A 6,427-nucleotide genomic window follows, 5' to 3' on the forward strand; every position below is an offset into this window, starting at 1 on the left:
CAGGTGTCCCCTCTGAAACTGTTCTGAGAGAACGCCTAAAGGCTACTTCGGGGTTCTCCCCTTCAAAGCTCTGTCAGATGCCTCATTGCCTCCCTCTGCTTTCTTCTACACGGATGCCATGCAGGCCTTGTGGCTATTTACTTGTAGTTTGGGGTTTGAGTGGATGGCTTAAATTTCAGTCTCATGATAAAAGTTGTCCATGGATTTTTGCTTTCCATACTTAGTTGCTCAGTCTGCTTTTGTGAGGGAACTTGGTGTGATTTAAAAACTATGTGTCAGGACACCTGGCTGGCTCTGTTGATAGAGCACATACTCTTGATCTTAGGGTGATGAGTTCAAGTCCCACGCTGGGTGTAGAGCTTACTTAAAAATAAACAAAAACCAACAAGCAAACACTATGCCGTCACTACTTCCATCTTTCCAGAATTCCTCTTGGACCATTTCACTGACAATGAAATTTAATTTGCCTTTCATTTTTGCTGTTTACGTTGAACTTAATTCATCTGTGCAGACTCCGGTTGAGGCTGATAATCACGTCCAGGATCATGAGTTCCTTCAAAGAGCGTAGGTTCTCCATCACTCGAGCTACATGCTATGGGCGCTCTGGGTGCTTTCAAATCACACCCAGCAGTCAGCAATCCGCAAGGCCCGTGAGTCAGCAGGTCTACCTAGGGCCTCCGACCAAAAGCGGAGCCACACCAGATGGGGCTCGACTAATTTCGTCTGGTCCTGTTGAACGTTTACTCTGCGTCTTGCTTGTAGATTACCTCTTCCTGAGAACTGACTAGGGACATGCTTTTGAAAATTTCACGATTTCCCCTCTTATCTCAGTTGCTAAATGTCTGGGATCCAATGGACTCCGGACTCTATACAAACTCACAGCCTCCGGAACAGGGATGATCTCAGTGTAGGCTAATCTGCTCTGATTTGCATTGCGCTTGTAATCACTAGCTCAACAGGCATTTATCAAGTGACAGCTGTATACCAGACACACAGGGCTGGATGCTAAGAACGTAAAGATAAATATGATATGCTCTTGCCCATCCAGGGATAGAGGAGCGCAATACACCAATATTAACTGTGATGCAGGGAAATAATTGTTAGAACAGAAGTACAGGTCATGTCATATGCTATGGGGGAGGTGCAAAGAAAGGAGCAACTGTTAGTAGGAATTCCTATGGCAGCAAATAAAACTGCATTTGTTTCATGTCTTAACATAAAAGTGTATGTATTTGGCAAAGGTGGGAATGGGATACACAATTATGAAAGTAGTTTTTGCATTAGCAGAATAATGGGTGTTTAATGTCGTTAAATTTTTTATTGTTATTACTTTTCAATAATGATATTGTTTTATATATGTACACACACACGCACACACATGCACATTCATACACATGCACAAATGTGACCTAGCTATGTGCTTGATGCACTTTCACATATTGACACCTAGGAGGTTTTCATCCCCTTCACCTCCTCCTAGACAACAGCTGGAAAATACCGTGGGATTTTAAATGCGTCACTATCACTGCGATTTTCAAAAGAGCAAAGAAGTAGAACAAGCTACCAAGGAAGACGACTGTGGCGTAAATCGCGGACAGGATCGTTTTGAAGCAGACACTGAAGAAGGGAAATGCCACGCGGGTGGTTTCAGAGTCATCTGGAGACTTTCAGCAAGCCTGCCAGGCTTTGTGGCTGAGAGACTCAGGAGACCCCCAGGGATGGTCACATGCGGAGCGGCGGCGGCAGGGAATTCACGGGCGCTTCAGAGCGGAAGGACAGAGGGACGGCAGATGGAGCTACCCCAGATGTCCACCAACGCCCCCTGGCTGCACCAGGCTGGGGAGAGCAGGGGGATTTTAACAAGGGCTTTAGAGAAAATGACTCACTTGCACTCTTCAAGCAGACCAAGTAAGAGAGTCTGAGCTGTGCTCGAAAGGGAGAGACATTCAGTTGATCTTGGACTTAATCTGGGGAGCTTGTTAGGGCACCAGAGGCTATGTTCTGGTCACTGTAGCACCACCAGCAGAAGTTGCCTCGAGCCCGGCTCCCGCCTCGCAGCGCCTGCTGGCATCTCCAGCTCTCAGGACACATAACCTACCGTCGCAGCAGTGTCGGAACTGCGAAGTAGTGAAGCAGGTGCCTCCCCTTCCTGCCCAGCTGGACTGTAGCTCAGAGCCATGAGTGGAAGTCTGGCCATCCCCTGAGGCTGACACTCTCGAAGCGTGGTTTCCCCTGGCCCACGTCCCCCACACCTCCCTGAACGCCGAGGCCCTGCAATAGCACACGATTGACCAAATTTTCGGGCGCCTGCTAGACAGAGCGTGATGTCAGCTTGGCATCAAACTCACCAAATTCCGGATCAAGAATTGCTATGTGTCTGAAAAACGGAATTTTTCTAAATCAAATCCTATTTGATGTGTCTCGGGGGAGCTCTATATTATTTTTAAAACTATTTCAGTAAGAGAAAGAAGGAAGGGAAGGTTTCAAGGGGGTGGTTTCCTCCCATTATTGAACTTTGTAAGAGTTTGGTTGTTTTTTCTTTTTTTTTCCCATGGATTCAGGGGCAGTGTAGACCGATGCATGGCAGGTGTTTGACATCAAGGCTACATCAGTCTGATTTATTGGGTGTGAGCATTTCAGGAGTGAGGAGGGGTGTGGGAGGGGAAGGGGGAGGGCGAGCCCTGAGGGGACAGTAGTAGCAGCAGAGAGCCCCCCCCCCCCAGGGCAGGGCGGAAGCCATTCCGCAGGTTCCAGGGGTCCTGCCCAGATTCCACAGGCCTGTGGCATCTGCCCTGGAGCAATTTACAATCCAGCTCTAGCCAAGAATCACTGACTGCAAACATGGGATCAAGTGTTCCTGGGAAACAACAAAGACCGGTGTTGGTTGAAAGAGAGAAAGCGCCAAACCATCTTGTTAGCACCAGCATTCCTATCATCACCCTCTAAACTCCTTTTTGGGTTTTATTTGATTTCCTGCTTATGGTCATGTGCAGCCCTTATCTGAACAAGGACACCTTCCCCAGGTCTGTGGGATCTGGTTGGTGGCTGGCGGCCTATCTGAAATGACAGAAGCTTCTATGACTCAGAGAGCTAAGTGCCTCTTTTCTTCTTTTAAACAAAAGCCTTTGGTAGCAGAAACGCTCATTTCTCTCTTGTTTTCTACCAAGCCATGAAATATACGCACTTCATCCAAATTCTAAGGATTACCATATCGTGATCGTTTGCTGTGACAATGAAATGTTTAATGTGCCAGGAAATGTCTTGGTTGGACTAGATGAAAGGGTGTTACACTTAAAATCTGGTAAATAACTATCTGAACACACGGAATGGTACAATTATCTTCAGTACTGAATCTTTCTCTTCTCCTGGAAAGGATTTATCAAAAACCTTTTACAGAGCAGGGTCCATTGTCCTTTTATGATATGAAAGAGCTCATAAAGGCTCAGCTATTTTGCCACCTGAGCTCAAGTCCGGCTTTGCCATTTGTAGCCACAGGGATCTGGGGTGAGCTAAATAATTGCTTTGTGCCAAACCTCCTCATTTGTGCCATGAGCCTGCTGCATTGAGCGGCCCTGATGACTCTGTGAGATAAAGCTTGGGAAAAAAAATTAGCCCAGTGCCTGGTACAGAGAAACACCCAGTAAATGTTAGCTCTTATTATCAAGTTTTAACAATTGTTTCTCTCCCCACCCTTTGGGAATGTATCGGTTACACAGAATTATATCTGTAGCACTTTAATACTCTGCTTGTTTCGAGTCAATTTCTGAATTTCACAAACCAGTAAATGCAAATATAGGCACCATAAACAGGGAGGGATCATTCTTACACCCAATGAATTAAAAAAAGAAATTAGATGCCATAAAACACATAATCTGAAAGAGGACCTCTGTATCTACTCCCAGGGTTGTCTCCTACTGTGTGCTAAGAGAATGCAGAAAATTCATTGCTTTCAAAAGCATCTGCAGGGGAAGCGATTTTATGTCCAGTATCTACCCTAGAAATGCCCACGCCGCCAGCAGCTCCGCAAACTCCCCATGCATTTGCAGGCCAATGAATGCTAAGCCGTGATTTACGTTGTGTCTACAATTGCAGACATGGGCAACAGGCTTCCCCAAACACACACAGAGCATCGGCCACAGGAGTGGCCCCAGCTTGTAGGAGTACAAAGAGTATGAATGGGGCTCCTTAAGGGGAGGGGAAACATGCCCTTTGAGTAAGGAACACGAGGGAAGGGGAGGGGTGGGCAGGGAACATTTGGGGCAGTATACAATTAGAAGCCTAGGCTCTCAATGTTTGGGTGTGGCCGTAAAGTCATAGGGCCTAAATATAAGTCAGTGAAGAGTTTTGGGTTTTTAAGTTTTATTTATTTAAGTAATCTCTATACTCCACATGAGCCTCAAACTCATGAGCCCGAGACCAAGAGTCACATGCTCTTCCTGAACCAGCCAGGTGCCCCAAGTCAGTGATGAGTTTAGATAAGCACATTTTAGGGGCGCCTGGGTGGCTCAGTCGTTAAGTGTCTGCCTTCGGCTCAGGGCGTGATCCCGGCGTGATCCCGGCGTTCTGGGATCGAGCCCCACGTCAGGCTCCTCCGCTGGGAGCCTGCTTCTTCCTCTCCCACTCCCCCTGCTTGTGTTCCCTCTCTCGCTGGCTGTCTCTATCAAATAAATAAATAAAACCTTTAAAAAAAAAAGATAAGCACATTTTAAATCACATTTAAAAAATATACATAACCTAAAATTGGTCATTGTAACCATTTGTCAGTGTGCGGTCTGTGGCACTAAGTACGTTCCCACGGCAGTGCGGCCACCACCACCAGCCATCTCCAGAAAGGCACATTTTTACTGTGGTTGTTGGAGACGCCGGAATCAAGGATGAAATTTCTCCAACAAAATGTCAGAAACCTGGGGCGCCTGGGTGGCTCAGTCAGTTATGTATCTGACTTTTGATTTCAGCTCAGGTCATGATCTCAGAGTCATGACATTGAACCCCGAGTCGCCGGGGGCAGGGGTGGGGGGGGCGGTCCACGCTCAGAGGGGAGTGTGCTTCAGATTCTCTTCTTCTGTCCCTCCCCCTGCTCTTTCTCAAAATACATTAATATATCTTAAGAAAAAGTGAAATAAACCCATGTAATGTGTGCCCATACCATCAGGGGAAACTGAGGTTTAACAGGAATTCAGAGGAAGGGATTCCCTAGTGCAAAGCAGGCTGTCCAACAGAGTTGGGAGAAGCAGGGACACTGGGATTTCAGGCCTCTGGAGCACGCAGCCCTCCCCAGGTTCTCACTGACTTAATTCCTGGTGAGGGCAGTGCTCACTTGGGGCAGAATGGAGGAAAAATTAGTGAGGTTTTGCTTCTGGCCCTTTGCCAAACCTCTTGTCCCCTACTTCCTTCCCTCGTGTTCCTGACTCAAAGGACATGTTTCCTTTAGCCCTTTATTAACTGTCTCGCAGGGCCTTCGTTCCTGCTCCACTCTGCAACCCAAGAGCCCTGGGTACCTGCAGCTCTTCTCATTCTCAAATCACACTCCCAGCCTCCTCCAGCCCCTGGTCCTCGCTCTGCTCTGAGCTGGCACAGTGGGAGATCGTGAGCCGTGGAGCCAGACGGGCCAGTGCAAAGCCTTGCCCCATCACAGCTGCGTGCCCTTAGCCAAGTCCCATCTGTTTCCTCATCTCTAAAGTGGGAATTAGGGGCGCCTGGGTGGCACAGCGGTTAAGCGTCTGCCTTCGGCTCAGGGCGTGATCCTGGCGTTATGGGATCGAGCCCCCCATCAGGCTCCTCCGCTATGAGCCTGCTTCTTCCTTTCCCGCTCCCCCTCCTTGTGTTCCCTCTCTCGCTGGCTGTCTCTCTCTCTCTGTCAAATAAAAAAAAAAAATGTTATAAAAAAAAATAAAGTGGGAATTAGATCCCTACCTCCCAGAGCACAGGACGGCTAAAATCAAAATCCAGAAGGAGGCCATAGGGCTCTGAGCTTCTCTGGAAGGAACTATTCCCTTTGGTCGGAGATGGGAGATTTCAGGCAGGCGCTGCATAGGATTTTGACTGATGGGGTGGGAGTGGAAAGTGAGAATCTCCCACACGGACAACTTCCCCCCTGGGCAAGGTTACTCCTCCCCTCCTTTGTGGCCTGCCCTAAGAGACAACTGGTGGGAGAATTTCTGACCACGTGGAGCGTGGTTCACTTACAGACAAGAAAGAGTTTCGTGATTGCAGGTTGTATGAGGGAAAGGTAGTCATGAATGGCTGTGGTTTAGAGGAAATACTGATAGGACGTCAGCGGTGGGGGCAGGCTTGACTTAAGACTATGGAGAACTGGTAAAGAGCACAACTTTGGCTTCAGACTCAGATGTGGGTCCCTCCTCTGCCTTACACGTGCTGTGTGATCTCTTATTTAACTTCTCCAAACCTCAGTCTCCTCATCTATAAA

The sequence above is a fragment of the Ursus arctos genome, unplaced genomic scaffold (genome assembly GCF_023065955.2).
Source record: "Ursus arctos isolate Adak ecotype North America unplaced genomic scaffold, UrsArc2.0 scaffold_11, whole genome shotgun sequence".
NCBI classification, from domain to species: Eukaryota; Metazoa; Chordata; class Mammalia; order Carnivora; family Ursidae; genus Ursus; species Ursus arctos.